General features: G+C 34.9%; 1 protein-coding gene across 1 annotated transcript in view; it reads right to left on the bottom strand.

Annotated features, from left to right (window-relative positions):
* The window catches only part of LOC121736056 (aryl hydrocarbon receptor), a 126253-nt gene that overhangs the window by 46625 nt on the left and 58785 nt on the right, over window positions 1–20843 (bottom strand). The window contains exon 2 of the mRNA XM_042127100.1: window positions 14600–14790. The gene's annotated coding sequence lies outside the window, so the exon portion shown is untranslated. The remainder of the gene's footprint in view (window positions 1–14599; window positions 14791–20843) is intronic.

The following is a 20843-nucleotide window of genomic DNA, read 5'->3' as shown; positions in this document are numbered from 1 at the left end:
CCGTCGCACAAACAATGGTCGCCGTCAGTCTCAAGTTGTAATAATTTACTTACTATTATTTATTCAACAAATGCACCTATCAACATAAAAAGTAGCCAGTAGCCGATTCTCAGACCCACTGAATATGCATATAAAATTTGGTAAAAATCAGTAAAGCCGCTTCGGAGGAGTACAGTAACTAAATTTGTGACACGAGAATTTTATAATAAGTTTATATAAGATTTAGTAAATTTTTTCTTATTAAAATAGGATATTAGTAAAATAGCATCGATAATTTTGACAGACAAGTTCTAGATATACTAATGCAGGTAACATTATCCCTTTCATCTTCGAACTCTGGCTTCTCTATCGAAACTATCGTATACAATTTGACTAAATACCCTTTGCTTGTAAGTACCAATATAAGGGCATCAGGAAGAAGATATTCTGAACGAGACGAGTCTGATGATGATGCTTATAATTATAATTTGTATTGATAAATGTTGTATGTCATACGTGATACAGATTGCGCACTCACGCGATGTCATTTCGCTCTGACTTACCTCCTCGATTACCATGTGAGCCTGGTAGTTTTATGTTAATTACACGATTTCCTATATTAGTTCTTTGGTTTCAACTTTCATTATAACTACAATGAAACCAGACTAAGAAACCAAAATTATGTTAAAGTGAAACCAAAAGTGTAGTTAAAAATAATTCAAAACTACGATTAAGCGAATATAAAAAAACTTGTATTTCTCACCATTTTAAAAACTACAATAATTAAAGCGACATACTAACAAAACAGAATATAGTTGGGAATAAGTGTCTAAACACTAGATGCCGGAAACACGCGGCCGCGGAAGTTCGGCTATACTTCGGCCGCGTATTTTCTGCCTAGTGTGTTTAGACACTTAATTTCTTAAAACGAATGCAAAAAATAGCAAAAAAGATTCATTATTGTAAAAGCAGTTTAGTTTTAGCTACTCCATTTTCATTTTCGTTAAACTCCTAAAATCCTCTGAAACTTAGCAAAAGTAACAACTAGTAGATTAGCAAGTGTAAAATGAACGAAAACTAAACGTTTCAAATTTACATATTTTAGTAAATAATTTGTAACTCAAATAAATATAACTTAAACGACAGCCAACCGATAATCAATTTGGTCAATCGATCACCAATGACGCGTAACACAGTAATTTGAGTGTCAATTTTCAGTACTAATAGATTAATTGCATGTCTGTCAATAACTTAATTACTCATGACGTTTGACGTACCAGGCGCAGGTACCAGGCGCGCATGTTACTTAAGTTTGTTTAGGTTTTAATTGACTTGTTGCTAGTTTATTGATTGACGGCGCCATAACTGTTTTGATGCAAAAATAATATTATAATTTATAATATATGAAATAAAATGAAATGATTAATTGAAATGAAATGATGCCTCTTCAAGCCTAAACCGAACTAATGCCATGAAATTTGATATGGGGTTTGGGGATACTGTAAGTCCCAACTCCCAAAAAATGACGTAGGATAATAAATATCATCCTACGTTATTTTTTGGGACTATATAAATTTTATCCCGAAAAACATCCCTACTGCTTCTAAACTCCACACATATTTTCTTTAAATCCTTCATTAAAGAGGCTATATTATGCAACGGTCAGAGCAGAGGGTGTAAATAATCAGACCAAAATCTGACATGTTGCACACGTCATGTCAGAATATTGACAGAAACGTTGTCTAACGTCGAACAAAACTTTTGTTTACTGTCTATGCTGGTGCTGCTAGCGTGAAAACCTACGAATAATAAAAACTAAGGAAAAGTAACTCCGTCAAAAAAAATGCTCCACAATACTTGTCAAAAAAGTGTACCTTAGGTACACATTTCAATACATTTGCAATATTTAGGTGAGCTTGAGCGGTACTAGGCTGACGTTACATGACAGATCAAAAGGAACCAAATTTAAAACGGTAATAGTATGGGAGTTACGATTCCTTAGTTTTTATTATTCGTAGATAAAAACTAAGGAAGAATAACTGTTTCAAAAAAATTGTTCCGATTCTACAAAATGTGACCCGAACACATGCATACTTTATGCTAAAAGAGGCCCGAATACATGCAAGAATTTTGTGTAATTACAGAAGTGACAATCATTGTCTACGGCTTTATTTTGTCAATTTGAATGTAGTGTTTCGTAGCTATTGCCAGAGTAGACAGAATTATAGAGTATGCCGACTTAGAACTGATGTTGAAATTTTTAAATGACGTATTATGACGAAAATCGTCGAATTTAAAACTATGACAGTGTTCCTCTTTGGTCGTATTGTTGTTTGTGTTTTGGCACATGCGATTAAAATTGTCAGAATCCAATTTTGAAATCTTTATTTTAAATATTTAAAAATAAATTATATCAGCCAGCGCGAGGTACATTCCATTTATAATCCTAGTGAAACCCGACGAATTTGACAGATATTGAAACCTGTACGTCTCTTTGCAGTCGAACTACTGGTCGTTATGTCTATTGTGCTATTGCTATATTATTAGCGTGCGAAAAGAATCTTGAGAACCAAATTCAAAACGATTGAAGTATGGGAGTTACGTTTCCTAAACTCGTTTATATCGCGTGTGAACCGCACGTACATTTTTCCGGGATAAAAAGTATCCTATGTCCTTTCCCGGGACTCAAAGTATCTCCATACCAAATTTCAGCAAAACGGTTCAGCGGTTTGACCGTGAAGAGGTAACAGACAGACAGACACACTTTCGCATTTATAATAATAGTATGGATGTCGCTCTAGTTATGCCATCCCATTACGCCGTTTAAAATTAAAAATATACCAGGGCAACAGACTTTGATTAGATATTATGTTTTAAAGTTTCGCGTGCAACTCCCCTTGTGAAACCATTATTAAAACATACACCATGTACTTCGCTGTTTAGCATAAACTCATTATATTTATGTAAATTACATAAATGAGTTATAAAATTATTATCTATCCTCCCTTAGGACATTATATTTTGTTCACACGACACTTTTAGGGCATAAAAGATGATTAGGTTGGGCCCTTAAAACCTTAAATATAAATACGTACTTTTTTTTTAATGGTTTAACTGCCTTTACTTATAGTAAAGGCTTACACCATGAAATTTTCTCAGCTATACTAATATTTAAGAGTTTGTGCATTTATAACGTTTTACGTTGTAAATCTCTGAATCTACTGAATCGATTTTTAAAATTATTTCACCGGTAAAAAGCCACAATAACTATGAGTGAAGGCTATTTATTTTAATTTTAATAAGTATTAGTAAAAAAAAATGCCAGCGAAGCCAAGCTAGTACTGAAATATTATACATATCTTATATTCTCTAGAAAACTTGTAAAAAAACTGTTGTCGCTGTCTCGTTTAGCTTCAAATGTAAGACAAAGACAGCGATATTTTATGTATCTCCTTGATCATCCCCTTAGTGAAACGAAGCTACACAAACAACTACAAAATATTTACGAAAACAGCGCTCACAATTTGGTTATAATAAAATTTTCCAAGGTAACCTGCCCCTTGGAATTGTAGAGCTGATACAACAAAATAATTTGCGAGTTTTTTTTCTTTTGATTCATGAACGTTTAACCTTTAGATACATCAACACTAAAGGGTAGCTGATTATATTTACAAAAAATTGACAAAATAAATTGTTAAAAAAGTTTTACCCGTGTAAGTATGTATAACCCAAAATTTTTGCAAGATTAAGTAAGTATCTAATAGCAATTGTATTTAAATCGAGACTATAATGATCCTACGATATTGAAGTGGCAAGTGGGAGTCCAAATTTTGGCTTCATAGACAACGCCCATTTAAAATTGAATTTAAAAAAAAACGATTAATCGAATTTTTCGAACACTGAGACGCATATTTTACTTCGAGTACGACCACTTTGTAGATAATTGTTCGTAATAAGACTAAATTACACTGTCGTAAAAATTCGTATGCATCATTAATTTAGAAACATAAAATATCTTGTTAATCTTCTTTAATAATACCTACTATATCTTATATCTTTAAACGAGCAATTCTTGTATATATATATATATATATATATATATATATATATAATATATATAATTGGAATCTCGGAATCGGCTCCAACGATTTTCATGAAATTTAGTATATAGGGGGTTTCGGGGGCGATAAATCGATCTAGCTAGGAATCATTTTTAGAAAATGTAATTTTATTCGTGTTTTATCGAATACCGAGCAAAGCTCGGTCAAATAGCTAGTTTAAGTTTAAGCAAAGAAAGTTTTTTTTCTCATAATACGTAATACACCACATTTAGAAGTCCACGTTTTGTGACTGACAGCCATATTTTTTCAGTTTTTTTGTTTTCGAACACAAAAATATAATTTGTCTCGTTGTTTTTGCTTTGCTTTATTTTGCTGTAAATACTAAAACAATTGTTACACTATTTGGTGCCTACAACTCCTTCGTGGAAAAAAATGTTTATCGCGCGGGCACCATACATTTTAAGGGAAAAAGTATCCTCATTTACCGGGACTCAAAGTGACTCTATACCAAATTTCATCATAATCGGTTAAGTAGTTTGTTTGTGAAGACGTTACAGACAGACAGACAGACACATCGCATCGCATCGCAACGCAATATCGCATTTATAATATTGCTATGGATTCGGGAATTACATATTATTAAATTATCGTTTTCTATACCATAAAATTTTTATAATTGGATTTGCATTCGCATCAGCTCTATACAGATAATTTTCACTTTCACAGGGCAAGTCGGGTCACTGCCGAAATTCTGTCACGCGATTCCCCCATTAGGGGTAGTTTCCCCCTCCCCCGAGGAGCCGGCGAATTTTACCCCTAAGTGGGGTCTCCCCATTGGTTTATGCACTTTTGCCGTCGTGATTTTGATATTGGGGGATCATTTTTTATTGTTATAAAAGCGTTCTTGTTTACGGTTTATTGTTCAGTAGCTATACGATTTTTTATGATTACCTACGAGTACATAAGGTTTTTTATTCATATTCATTATTTTATGAACACAGATTTTTATTTAAATGTTTCTGTTTTAATTTGGCGCTTGTAAAGAGCTTGTTTTTAAATAATATAGAGTAATAAATAATTTGAATGAGTTTCATTGTTTGTGTTAGATATTAGAGCTAGGTATTTTAATGTCCTTAAATCAGTTATTCTAGACCATTAATTATTATTATCCATACTTCCATACTAATATTATAAATGTGAAAGTGTCTGTCTGTCTGTTACCTCTTCACGCTCAAACCGCTGAACCGATTTTGCTGAAATTTGGCATGGAGATACTTTGAGTCTCGGAAAAGGACATAGGATACTTTTTATCCCGGAAAAATGTACGGTTCCCGCGCGATAACCGAATTTTGGCGCAACGGAGTTGCGGGCATCATCTAGTTAATAATAATTCACTCTTCATCAACTTTAACAAGTGATAACATACCTATTTTATAGACTACGAGCTTTTGCCCGCAGCTTCGCTCGCGTTATGAAGGATTATTATATACAAACTTTCATCCCCTATTTGAACCCCTTGGGGTTGGAATTTATCAAAATTCTTTCTTAGCGGATGCCTACGTTATAACATCTACCTGCATGCCAAATTTCAGCCCGATCCGTCCAGTGGTTTGGGCTGTGCGTTGATAGATCACTATGTCAATCTGTCAGTCAGTCACCTTTGAGTTTTATATAATACTAGCTGTTGCCCGCGACGTCGTCCGCGGCAATATAGTAGTATGTCTGCAGGCTGATATATCTCAAGAATCGCGCTAGCTAGAAAGTTGAAATTACAAAATATGTATGAAAAAATATAAAAATTTAAAATATATCCTCTTCCTTTATTGAATGTCGGTTAAAAGGTAGCCTAAGTTACTGCTTATTATATCCGCTATCTGCCAAAAAAAGTCTCGTTAAAATTGTTCCAGCCGTTTCAGAGATTAGCCGGAACAAACAGACAGACACACAGACAGACAAAAATTGTAAAAAGTGCCATTTTGGTATATGTACCGTATGTACATTCATAAATTTTCATATGCATGTAGTATAAAACGGTTCTTTCAATATTACAAACAGACACTCCAATTTTATTTATATGTATAGATTATATAGATACAGTATACATAATACAATATCGTTACGAGTACATCATCGTAGGCTATTTATATTTCAGAATAAGGCGCGAATAGCGGGCGGGCGCCTCCGCCCATGTATACAGCGTGATTCACTATTCACTATTTTTTTTCTTTCGTCATTTCAAATTTGTTGTTATTTGTAAATAAAAATACTATCCATAATTATACATAAATTATTAAGCTGAGAATGTTTCTGTCTGTTACCTCCATAAAGTTAATATAACTAGCGGAATAGAGAAACAAAGGCCTGAGCAAGAGAGATGTCACTATAAGTAACACTGCGTGGTAAAAAGAGACGTGTGATACATGACAGCAGCACTCTTTTTTTGACGTCCAGTCGGCACGTGCCGCACGTTGACAATTTAATCTCATAGAAATCACGTTCAATCATGCTTGTGTAAGTGTATACATACACATATTTTTCACACAGATGAAAACCAATTTTGGTTTCGTTTGACAGCTCGAGATTGTTGCTCTATTCCGCTAGGTATCTATATTAACTTTATGGTTACCTCACGTTAAAACGGCTGAATCGATTTTGTTAAAATTTTAAATAGAGTTACATTAAGTAAAAGGACATAAGATTTTATGTAATTCCGAAAAAAGCACGGTTAATTTGCGATAAAAGAATTTCGGCAAAGTAACGAAAAACATCTCTCGGCGTCTCAGAAATATAGAATTCAGTAGATAATCTTAGATGTGTACAAAACTCCTATAAATAATTATTGCTTAAAAAATGAAAAAAAAAAACTTAACTTAAAAATAATAATAAGATCAGACCAGCATGTGGATTTTAAACTTTAACACCCAGTATAACCGGTCAATACGTTACGCGTTGGTTTACGAGGCGTCTCAGACGAGGCCGGTTAATATACAGGCTGCTCCATAATTAAACGCCTATAAAATAACGTCACGCGCTGCAAATCTTACGATTGGTTTATACAGGGTGCGCTGGTTGTTAATTTTGCTTATACTACGTTTGCTTATATAGTATATTACGTTGATTTTGAATTTTAATTATTTTGCATAATATACTAGAATGTTGATCTGCAATAAGTATTTAAATCGACTTCAAAAAGGATGTTACTATGCTCTGAAATTCTGATACGTTTTTATAGAAATGCAAATGTGTCTATGTGGGAAAGAGTATATGTCTGTCTGTTACCTCTTTACTATAAAACGGCTGATCTGATTTTGATGAAATTCGGCATGGAAGATACTTCGAGATACTAAGAATCACATAGGATAGCTTTTTGTGGAAAATGTACGGTCCCTTTGGGCGTTGGGACTTGGGACTATATTTCATCATCGCGTCATCTACTTCAAAATAAAAGTTTATTAAACGCCATACGTTGTATTAAATCCCCTATTAATATTAATAACTACTTAATATAATAATTGTTCAGTGACACATAATGCTATACAGGGCTAAAGTAAGGTTCGGATATTAATGAGATATATTTGTGAACGATTATAGGCTCTATTACAATGGAGTGGCGTGGAATATTGCGTGCGCGGTTGACGAATATTTAATTAATCTGATAAACGCTAAGTTAAAACACCTTTTAACTTCACTAGGACTTATTATGGTACAGTCAGAGAGAAAATATGTTATAAGAATAAAACGCCATAAAAGTTTAATGCGAAAATAATATCTCTAAATAGGTGTAATCAAATTTAACATTAGCTTAACAGCACGCAGAATTTACAGTATTACTTAGGATAATAGAGCATATCTGTTGAATCTTATGTTAATCTTATTCATATAAACAATTCATATATGAATTATTCATATAATTCATGTATCAATTGTTTACACTCGTCCGGGCCATCTCGTCTAAATATTAAGGCTAGGGCTTCCTCTGCTTTAAGCGGGTGGAGTTTTAGTGTGTAGACCGCAGGAGAATCCCTCATACCCCGGCCGATATCCCCAATCCGCCGGGAATGCGTGAAGCATAAAGAGATGGAGAAAGAGCTTTCCTCTGAGCCATCCTTTGCCACTGGCACATAATATATAGTATTTGACATAAAACACCGCATACAATACACACAAAAATTATTTATTTGTAAGTGCTCACAACAAACATTTGTGCGCTCTTACAAATACATAATTAATTTTTGTGTGTGACTGTACAAAATTTGTGATTCATAGCGCGTCAGCGGTGTGAACAAGCGGAAAAATACGACACAACACACATACACACACAACAGCGAATATATCACATGTATTAGTGAATTGATGCATAAAAATAATGCTTTTGCCCCTACTTTTAATAAGACGGTAAGGTTGAGAAGGTTCAAAGTTGAGACAAGGAAATATAGAAGAAAAGAAAGAAAGAAAGAAAAAATGTTAAGTCTTTCTGCATTTGTAGCTAAAGTAATGGCAGGTCAGGAATATCAATTGGAACATAAATCCATATTAATGCTGGTGGAGCCAAATTTTAATAAAATAAGAGTTGATAGTAATATCACCAGATAGAGAAAAACTTTCCGCAGCAAAATCAGGCAACGACCTAATTTTCCAAAACAACATCAAAATGCACACAGCAAGATCAAAAAAACAATTAAAACAGCGATAAGGGTGAGAAATTATATTTTTTTCGAGTTTCACGATAAACAAAATGTCGGACGCCACAAAATGGCCGATAACGCCATAATCAATCATGGCGGTCGCTAAACGGTTTTTTATTGAACTGTGTTAAGATTTAATATTCAGATACTCGTTTTTGCTTTCAATATTAATTTTTAATGTGCCTTTGTTGTAAATACGAGTAATAGAATTTCTAGGGGCGGTACTGAAAGCGATAAGAATTAATTGAAATAGCTGCTGAAAAAGCCCATTTACAAGTCAGAGGATAGAAAAATAGTACACTGTTTACTTTAGTGAGGTATAATAAATAACATGAATTTAACAATTAAATATTTTGTGGTAGGTACTTTACATAAAATACCTAAATAATATATTTTAAACAATATTATTGTAACCATGAATGTCCTAAATCCTAATATTATAACTCGATGATTGTAACTATTATTGTTTTTATTACTTAAGTATTTAATTGTTTATTAATTTTCATAGATTTCTGGTAAATTGTGTATCTACTTTAGCTAATCTTGTTATGATTTTTTTGGACCTTTAAGGTCCAAAAAACTTCCTGGTACGAATTTTTTTCCTACGTTTCTTGTTTCTTATGCCAAGTTTAAAATCTCCTCTCCACGTTATGTCAAGCACAATATTATAAACAAAATATTATTATTATTAAAGACAATAATTATATATTATATATAAGGTGCATTGCCGGCCTTTTAAAAGGGAATACGCTCTCTTCTTGAAGGTTTGCAGGTCGTATTGGTCCGGATTCCGGAAATACTGCTGGTGACAGTTCGTCCCAGAAAGTATTTGGGAGGAGCCCCCACTCCACCAGGCCCCCAGCCTGCATCAATAGGCATTAGCATCGATCAATACCCTCTTCCGGTACCTCGCGGAGGCAGGCACGGTATTGGGGCTGAAAAAGACGAGCTTATGTATACCTGGTACATTGGATTGGTGAATACTAATGTATTATGATAGTGGCTTTGGTGAATAAAAAAAGAACCGTTTATACCCTTTAGGTACGGAACCCTGACAAAAAATGTGTAGTTTCACATTTTCACACACACAACCTAAATATACCACCACGCCACTGTCGCATAAGAAATATTCTGCACATACCTCATGCGCGTACCTCTTACAGGCAAAATTCATTCTTTTTGAGGTCAATGAGACTGTTTAATGAGCTCGCTAAGTCGGAACCCACTATCGATCTTTTCACAAGTAGCCTAGCTTCTATAAATACCGCGATTCTAGGCAGACACCCAGACATAATAATATGATAAATATGTTATTAGATAATTTTTTTTTTTTTTCATCTCCTGTGTTATCATAGTTTGTACTTTGAATGCATTATATGGATAAGGACATACCTACAATTATGGTCAATGGAAAAATTAAGCAATACGCATATTAAGCAAATAATTATTATTTATTATAAATAATCTTACTGTCACTAATTTGTTAAAATTGTTGTTTGTTGTTATTTATATTATTAATTGTATGTTTTATCTTACACCAATTACCTACTCTAAAGTAACTGTTATCTGTGGAGGCTTGTAATTGGCTTTTTTGTTAACTATCTTTTAAGCTTAATATAATATTGTTAGCTGTAAGCCACCCAAATAAAATAAAATAAAATAAAATAAAAATTTTAAATACCCTTTAGGTACTAAAAATTGTGTAGTTTTACATTTCTACTGAGTTTATATTGTATGCTTAGTGCTTCGGATTGGTGAAAACGAATTTAATTGACGGTGGATTTTGTGAACAAACAAAAACTTGAGAGGTGTTAAGGGACACCCGGATGGAACGAAGTTATTCTTAAGTACCAAAAAACCCGTATACACTGAACAAAAGAAAAAGGAGCTTCGTTAAAAAAAAAATCGTTGCTACACCACACTGTTCAATGCGAAATAGAAAGACGAAACGAAAATAACTTGCTTTCTATGAGAGAGAGAGAGAGACAGAGAGTCGTGGCTTACAACGTTACAACGACACAAAAAGTGTCGTTACAACTTTGAGTTGCGTCTTAATTTTTTCTGTCTCTAATGTTTTTCTGTCTGTCTATCTATCCTTCTTTCGCAACGCGCGATAAGGAACATCGTTCCAATAAAGGAAAATTCTGTATTTTGACATTTCCACTGAGTGTATATAATTGTCTACCATAAACATTAAATTGGTATAATAGTAAATACCCTTGCTTTTGTGGCACAACGCGATGTAGCTATTATATTATGTCAAATGTTGTTAAATAGACTGTTATTAAAAAGTTAAAACACAATAGATATTTTGGTCTCGAGATAAGCGTTTATAAGAAGACATAATATTTTCATAATATTGTCGAACACAAAGCATTACTCCGAAAAATTATAGTTTCAGGCATAAAATAAATAATTCTAATGAAAGATATCCGACTGCTACTGCAGAAACACTAAGTATGCGATTACAGTTACACTCATAATGTCGATTTATGCGTAATATTAATAGGGTTGTCACTCGTATTTATTTAAAAATACAGGAAGGATAAAAAAATTCACAAGTCTTAATTTGTCAATCTTTAGTCAAAATCATTTACACAGATAGGTATGCTTTTTTGGTCTAACTAAGTTGTCAATGTTATAATGTAAAAGATTACGAGCATATTACAGAAATCAGAAAAATACTAACTAAACATTAATTAAAGTATTATTACATGTTTACAAACTTTTGTGCAACCTTGTAGTAAACTAATCTAGTAAGTTTTAACCACCTATTACCTCGTCTTCCGCCAAGGCTGTCTTGAAGGTTCTTTGTTCGTTTAATATTCTTGACATTATTTTTATGTCCTTCACGATGAAAATATTATTTATAACAAAATTTTGGCTCAGAACATAATATTATTAATCTTCAAATATATTTTTTGTCTTTATTATATATATATTACTTAAGAAGTTATACTTGGTAAATGTTTTGTCATAAAACTCATTTATATTTTTTTCTTTACATATTCGTCCAATTCTTCATTTAATTATTATATTTAATTTCATTAATATGATATGAATAACATAATTAATTATTACATTACATAATTGTAAAAAGTGTGAATTAGGGAAAGAGGGGTAGGTTAGGTATAAGACATAAGGACTTCGAAAAAAAAAAACTTTGAACATTAGTACACAGTGACTGGCAACCCTAGTAATGAGCGAAATAATTCAATCGCTACCGATATTCGATATTCGAATATTCGGATATTTCGGACTTGTGAGTTGTACCCCGCGGCGCGGCGGATTCAACTCAACAATCCTTTAATTATATGTATCGCTTTTTTGAGTACACTCGCGAAAAAAACTGTTTCAGAAAAAAATATAAGATCACAAATCACAACGATCTTGATACCAGCAACTTGAGAAATCGTTACTTTAATTAACTTTAATATTAAAAAAAAAAATCTTTAATATTATTATGGGTAGGTACGGTAGAAAGTATACCTTAGAATCCCCATGATTAGAGTATATTTTGTACATAAAATTTTCTAGCTAGCCTGCACAATATTGACCTGTTTTTTACGTCTGTCAAGATCACTGTCATCCATGTCATCCATGATAGACTGCGAGTGAGAAACGTCCCCCTTTATAGAAGTCGGTTAATAATGTACTTTTTAAAACTTTTCTCCACACCAGTCTTCATACAAGAGTATACCAAATGCCAACACATATACTACCCCCCACCGATTGCGCCGGCTTCGTCCATACGTGACGATTTACTTGCTTCATTTGTATTTTAATTGCTTCGCTCTATGTGTTTATGGCCTTAATTTTTATCCGACGATACTAAGAGGGTATTTTTTACCATCGTACAGATAAAAGAAGAGAGCGTATTCCCCCTTAAAAGGCCGGCAACGAATCCTGCGCAGTGTCCGTAGGCGACGGTAAATGCTTTCCATCAGGTGACCCGTTTGCTCGTTTGCCGTTTATATAAAAAAATACTAGAGCACTATTTACACAAATACTCAAAAAGAGTGAAGTTCCTTAATCCCAAGGTTTTAGAAATAAGGGGCGCTATTGTGAATGTGACATTTTAGTCATCAGAATAAGGCGCTAGATCCAACTTAACCTTTTTTTTTACCGAGAAAGAAAGACGAAAAATGGCAAAAGGTATATTATTTCTTCGAGTCCTGCACCTATGGCTCTCTTTGGAACCCTAAAACAGAATATTTTACTTAGTTCTCGCTAATCAGTGGTAAACCTTATTCTTACCAAACATGAAAACAACATTTTTGTTGCATTCGAACCCGGGAATCGAACCCACGACCTTCAAGTCAAGTGTCACGCTCTAAGCCACTGGAACGATTTGGCTGCAACACAACTTTGGTGGCCAAACAGATTTTTGCAAAACATTGTTAATAAGCCTTATCTTTTCATCTCAATAATATATCATAAGGTCTTCAAACAAAACTGCATACCGATATAATCACGTCATTTCACCCTTATTACAATGGGAATACAGTTCAAAAGGGCTCGAAGTATATAATGTCAGTAAATTTTATAGCCAGCTTCCACTGTTAGTCATACCGCATAAGAAATCGATACCTGCTACTCGATTTAATTAGTATTGCGATTTGCGAAGTAACTCAGGTATTCTGAATAACGAAGTTATGGAAGAAATTATACTTTCCTACCTTTTTTTTTTTTTACTACTGCGTTACTAAATAATATTGGAATCCTACCTAATGCACCATCCACGAGAATGAAAAATAAATTATGATCCATATTTGAAATGATTATACTTACAATGAACGCCTCCGTGGTCTAGTGGTACAGAGCGCGGCTCTTGACTCGGAGGTCGTGGGTTCGATTCCCGCGTTGGAAACATGTTATTTCCAAGTTTGGTTAGGACAATGCAGGCTGATCACCTGATTGTCTGACAAGTAAGATGATCCATGCGTCGGATGGGCATGTAAAAAGTCGGTCCTGCGCCTGATCTCTCGCCGGTCGTGTCGGTCTGCCGTCCCACTGGGTTATGAGAGTAAAGGAATAGAGAGTGCTCTTGTGTACTGCGCACACACTTGGGCACTATAAAAATTACTCCTGCGTAGCTGGCCTGGTTTCAATGAAACCGGCCACCGTCACCGAAACCGGTGTGGGAGCTATTATTATTATTATTATTATTATTACTTACAATATGATGATAATCTCATTTAAATAAAGATAACTTTTTACAATAACCCTTGTAAGCATTAGTAGATATTGGATGTCTTTGATCCAAGCATAGGCTTGGCCAGAGTGCCTTATAGCCCCATAATATTATGAGTCACAAAAATATACAATTTTTGACATATTAATATTAAATTTTTTAAGGTAAGTATAATAATTGTGACTCGTCTAATGCTAAGTACTCTGTACTCACATACGGTTTTGCTCAAGCAATCACGTCGAGTAAAAACCACGGCTCGGGCTTTCGTCCACACAATTGCTAAATAGTTTTACCACAGAATATTATACAATTATAGTACTTCAGTTTTACTCTAAATATTTAATTCCATCGAGCTGGCTCGATGCGAGCCTTCGAGCCGGCTAGATGCGATACTTCGAACTGTGAGTTTTGCGGTCCACACAGGACCACATTATTACTCGATTTGGAGTAAAACTATCGAATAAAACCGTATGTGAGTACTTAGCATTATGAATTCATGATTAACTGCTTCTTCTTCAGACTTCAGAGACATTTAATGATCACCTAACTTTAATTGAATGACGATTTCGACGGAAAATGTGTGCAGCTTATGTCATCATTAAATTAATTTAATTAATCATTAAACCACTCTCAGTACGGCCAATACAACATTTTCATTTCAAGATACCAGGCTAACATACCTTGGAAGTAGCTCTTCGTTCGCAGATAGCTGACTGACAGCCGCAGTATGGACAGCCGGTCGAGTTTGCTGAGGATGTTCTGTTCGAAGGGCAGCAGGGAGGCCAGGGTGTCCAGTTCAGCATTGAGCCGCTCTCGGTGCCGTTTGCTGGGGTTGCTTTTCGTGACGCCGTCCTTGGTCGGTGGCTTGATGCTGGAAAGAGACAGCTTGTTAGTGAAAGATATGGATATGGGTACAATATTTAGGTCTAAAGAGGATATGTCTTCTTTGGTTATTGGTCTGATATTATTAGGTCTAAAGTTGACGACGTCTTTGGTTAATGCTGGAAAGAGACAGCTTGTTAGGGAAGGAGATGAAGAGACGCTGAAACAATTTTTTGGTCTAAAATTCTGTTGGTGTGTGGCAGTCTTCCACCGTGCGTTTCTCGCGTAACTTTCTGCCACGCACAGTAAAACTCTGGAACCAATTACTGTAGCCAGCAGTTCTGGACCAACACGACCTGCAAACCTTCAAGAAAGGAGCGTATTGCCTCTTAAAATGGCGGCAATGGACCTGCAATGGACCTGCATCTTTTGATGTTGCAAGTGTCTATGGGCGACGGTAGTTGCTTTACATCATGTTGCTCGTTTGCCCCCTAATTTTATAAAATATATAAATAGTACTACTCCTTACTCCTCCTCCTTAATTACTATTCCTTTAAGATTGATTATATCTTCATTATTGTAGCTTTGATTTAGTTTACATTCTAAGCTTTAGAAAATCCTCTCCCCCCAAATTTTACAGCAGAAAGCGAGCTGATGATGATGAAACATATTTCATTAGATACTCTTGATGACATCAGTTTTTAAACATAGAAAACTTGATCAATATTGGCCCACACGTTTCTATGCTACGCACAAACCGTGAAGAGGTTTTGACGTGTTAGAGCCATGCTTCAGCACGAATGGGCCGGCTCGACCGGAGAAATACCACAGGCTCAGAGAAAACCGGCGTGAAACAGCGCTTGCGCTGTGTTTCCCCGAGTGAGTGAGTTTACCGGAGACCCAATCCCCTACCCTCCCCTATTCCCTTCCCTATTCCCTTCTCTATTCCCTTCCCTACCCTCCCCTATTCTCTTATCTACCCTCCCCTATTACCCATATTCCCTCTTAAAAGGCCGGCAACGCACCTGCAGCTCTTCTGTTGCTACGAGTGTCCATGGGCGACGGAAGTTGCTTTCCATCAGGCATAGAGGAATAAATATGTATGGCTGGTCTCTGCATCAGGTGACCCGTTTGCTCGTTTGCCCCCTTATTTCATTAAAAAAAAAAGACAAACCGACACGTCAAAGTAGATAATATACGTAACAGTTAACACCCATGTTTTAAAATACGAACAAATAATATACCTTTTCACTCTTAACTAAAACTTAAGAGTTATCAAATAGGTAAGCGTAAATTATAAGTGTTAATTTTCACAGAGGCTAAGAAGCGATAAACAAGAATGGCGTAAGTAAACAACCTTGCGTGACTCCTGACTCAGTAGGCTAGTGGTCACATGGAATAGATAATAAAATAATGTAGATCACTTTTACTACTATTCAAATGCAAAAATACAGGCCGCTCATAACATTTAGATCGGGAATAAGGAAGGGAAATAGGCGCAAAGATATTTAAAAATCGAACACAGAGTGATCTTCTTAGCATACCCAAATTAAGGGTAAAAAAGGGACCCTTTTTCTGAAATTTCGCTTGTCTGTGTGTCAATGCTTGATAAAAATATGAACATGTAAACACCCTAAGGGCAAAATTGAAGCAATAAAAAATCGGATTAAAAAGTATAATTGTGGCTTTGTTCATTTCATCATTGCCTTTACAAGTTTACAAGCGTATTGTAGTAGAAAACAACATGTTTTTGTGATTTAATTTGTAAAATAACTTGTAAGTTGTAACTATGAATCCGCCTCATTTCTTACATGAGAAGTGGAACTACTATGTACTGAGCCATGCTTCGGCACGAATGGGCCGGCTCGACCGGAGAAATACCACGGGCTCACAGAAAACCAGCGTGAAACGTGTTTCGCCGAGTGAGTGACTTTACCGGAGGCCCAATCCCCTACCCTTTTCCCTTCCCTACCCTCCCCTATTTCCTTCCCTACCCTCTCCTATTACCCTATTCCCTCTTAAAAGGCCGGCAACGCACCTGCAGCTCTACGGATGTTGCGAGTGTCCATGGGCGACGGAAGTTGCTTTCCATCAGGTGACCCGCTGGGCTAAAATGGTCACATTTAGCAATTCCTCTCAATCAATTCAGCAAATGAATTGTCAAAACTGTCAAACTGACAAATGTCAAATCAGTACAAAAATACAGAAATGAATTGCAAGCAGAGTTGCATTTTGCGATTTAAGAAAAATGAATCATGTTATGATTCATATCATGATTCTTCAAAGCGACCATTTTAGCCCCGCCGTATGCTCGTTTTCCCCCATAAGTCATAAAAAAAGTATACCAGCCAAATCCATAATGTTTGTACAAATATTAACTGTGTGTCTCTCTATTGCCTCTTCACGCCCCAACCACTGAACTGATTTCACTAGAATTTTGTAGCGGGCGTTAAAAATGACAGAGATGACATGACATTTGACCCAAATCTTTAGATTTACGCATTTTTGGCCGAATTAACCGTTGAAATACCCGACTCTACTTACTATTGAATACGCATAAGAAATCGATGAGGTACTTAACCAGACATATTGTAGTCGACGATTACAAGATAATCGAGTTACAAATAATGGTGTGATTTATGTGATATTAAAATTAAGGCCCCGTGTGCATGATATAATAATTTAAAGCTCGTATACATGTGGTTTACGCGGGGACGCTTTGAATAAATCAACAAAATCGACGGGCGGCGTGAGTAATGCGGAACAGAGGAGCCATGGAGCGTCGCTTCTTATTTTTTTTCATCAACTTCACTAAGGAGAATATAATATTATGTGCTTTTTTATGCCTGTTCGCGGATAACTTCGTCGTTTATAAACCGATTTTGATGATTATTTTTTGTTTTCTTTAAAATTATTGTCGTGCTTGCCCAATTTTTTTATTACTGTAGACTGTGGTATATTATAAGTTTCGTTTATATAAAGAAACACATAAAGAAACTAAGATTAGGATTATAATTAAAGCGATTAATAAGATGTAGGAAGCTGTTAATCGCCTAAGAAGTGCCTTACCCAGAATGTAATATTTTATCCAGATGTTTTGTTACTGCTCACTTTATGGTGAGTGACAGAGACAAAACTGCCGAGTAAGATATTCGCTTTCAATTCCGTGATGGTGAACCAGAACTCAACATTAAAAAACTAAGTGCTTTTAGCAATTAATGTTGTAATAAAAAATATGTTTATTTAATTCCTAAGACAACCAAGAAACCGATACAAAAAGTTTAGTACCTATCGATATCAATTGTCTATTTACCTAATATTAATTATTTATAACCTATTGTATACAAATCTCTTCATTTTTCATAATATTATGTATTGTATAAACTATAAATAAATGATTTTTCTCACCTCCGGGTGGAAAACGTCAACTTTCGTCCCGCTGCGCTTACCGATGTTGCCGTTTTCCGCCTCCGTCGAGGTGATAAATAGTATACGCACCATGGGCAGTAAATAAGAAAGCCTCAGATCACACGTTTGTTGACCTCGGCGAAATAAACTAGTCGATGACCCGTGAACTTCGTATTACATGACTCCTGAATTTTCTCACCATATAAATATTCACTGGACTTCCACGAATAGTTCAGCCGTTCTTAAGTTTTAATGAGACTTTTATTTGTATAAGATTTTAAGCGAAAATACTTAAAAAGAAAAATTTTTGTAGTAAAGTCGACGCAACATATTTTTCTGTCCCATATAACCTTTAGATACCACAAATTAATAAAAACAAATAGAGTGGAGCATTAAACAATAATTCATCATTAGCGGGCCGTATTAAATAGACCAGGGTATTTGACTCTATATTAATGCTATTTTAATGATAATATGATTTGTAATTTAAAGATAGGTTTAAGAAATATTCTGTTAATACTTGTAATTTTATCATAGAGTAGAGACTAAGTACACTTAGGGCCTGTTTTACCACTTTCTGATAAAGTGCCGAATAGGCTATTCAGAATTTTCTTGACAGATTCTCCATACATGATATACTCTGTCAAGTTAAATAGTGGATAGTCTATCCAGAACTTATCAGGAAGTGGGGAAGGCCCTTAGAGTTTTTCACAAACTTTGAGATGATGTTACACCAAACGAACATCATAATTTTTTGCAAAGTAATGCTAGTGCAAACATAATAAAAATTTCATTCTTGATTCTAAATTCTATTTCTACAGGGTCTAGCAAACTGCTTAAGCAAAAATATTATGATGACAAGATAGTAGTAATATTATGATGATAATGTGACTTGATTACCAATTTCAACCGACGCGACGTTTAGAAAAAAGTTTTTTTGTTGGTGTTTTTTATAATTTAGGATTTTTGCAGGCAAAGTCGAATACAGTGTCTTCTAAAGAAAGGCTCTAAGCTTTTCAGGCGAAAAAAAAATTAAGGAAAAATTTTTTGAAGCCTTTTTCAGTAGCGTCTTTTCAAAATATTTTGAAAACGTACAAATGAATGAAAGGAAGAGTGAATGACTGAGGAAGCTCAAGTCATTGACCGAATGGGTCTCGTGCAGCATGCACGTCAGGCCTCACGCTACGAGGTCAGGACGTCACGGACGACGTCAGCCCGCCATGGAAAATGACGTGACCTTCAGTCATACGAGTCATTATCGCATTTCCATGTCCACAATTTGACCCTAAATCAACGCGCGAAGACATGTCAAAATAGCAAATAAAGAGCTGTTACGCGATCGAAAAAATACTCGCGTACCTTCCAAATATCGATTGCCAGATTACGCCTGTTGGCCCGAAATTCCATAATTAAGCGGGAACCGTACATTTTTTTCTGCACTCAAAATATAATAATATTATAATAAAATTTATTTCCATAAAACAACATTTTACAACAACCAACAGTAAATAATTCAATAAGTATCTCATCTTGTGGCAAAATCGTTTCAGCTGTTTGGGCGTGAAGAGGTAACAGACAAACAGACACTCTTTCGCGTTTATAATATTAGTATGGATAGTAAATCCCATGTACTAAAACCACTAAATATGTAACATAACGGGAAACAAGGTAAACAATGTTTCTATGATAATTATTAATTGATAATAAAGGAAGATCCAGAGTTAAAATAATCGGCCAAGTGCGACTCGGACTCACGCACGTAGGGTTCCGTACCATTATAGAGCAAATTTTTTTATTTTATTTTAATATTATTATTAAATATTAAAGTACACATATTATAATTAAGGACTTTGAGAAAAATTCAAGTACCTACCTGTTGTCATTATTGATATAGAGCAAAAAAGGCCAAAAAAATCACGTTTGTTGTATGATAGCCCCCCTTAAATATTTATTTTATTTGGTTTTTAGTATTTGTTGTTATAGCGGCAACAGATATACACACTCTGTGAAAATTTCAGAATTCTAGCCTGGAGACAAACGGACAGACGGACAGACGGACAGACATCGAAGTCTCAGTAATAGGGTCCCGTTTTTAACCTTTGGGTATGGAACCCTAAATAATACATTTGATTCAATACATGACCACTAAGGCAGCATAACGGTAAAGGAGGTTAGCTATTCTGATGACGACTCAAAAAAGTTTGTGTTAGCTGTAAACGGATTTTGCAGAAAGAAAGATTCAGACGAGGGTAAAAAAGTACAAAACAACAGTTAACCAGAGGAGTTTCAAGTGCTTATCTTCCATCTTTTGACCAGGTCAAAGACATAAATGCGCCGTTTTGGGGTGCACCTTTCTCACACTTAAGTCCAAACCGTAATATCAACATAATGGTTATATAATTGCATCAATTTATTGTTTAAGAATCGTAAAAATGTTCTATTTAAAGTTGAACTTTGTAGATGGCACAAAATTGGTATGTAAGAATGGGCTAGAGACAAGTAAAGACTGCATATAATCAGGGAAAGGACGTGGAGACGTTTTTTTTTTAGGAAATATTTTATAATTAAGTACTTCAACATTATATTTTTTTCTTCTGTATCTTACCGCCGTACTCAGAGACATTTAATTACAATTAACCTTCGATTTTATGAAGAGTTTGACAGATAATGTATGGGGCTTATGTCAAAAGTTTA

Source organism: Aricia agestis, chromosome 18 (assembly GCF_905147365.1).
Source record: "Aricia agestis chromosome 18, ilAriAges1.1, whole genome shotgun sequence".
Classification (NCBI taxonomy): Eukaryota; Metazoa; Arthropoda; class Insecta; order Lepidoptera; family Lycaenidae; genus Aricia; species Aricia agestis.
Note: the sequence above shows the minus strand (reverse complement) of the source record. Positions and strands in the feature narration are given on the sequence as shown.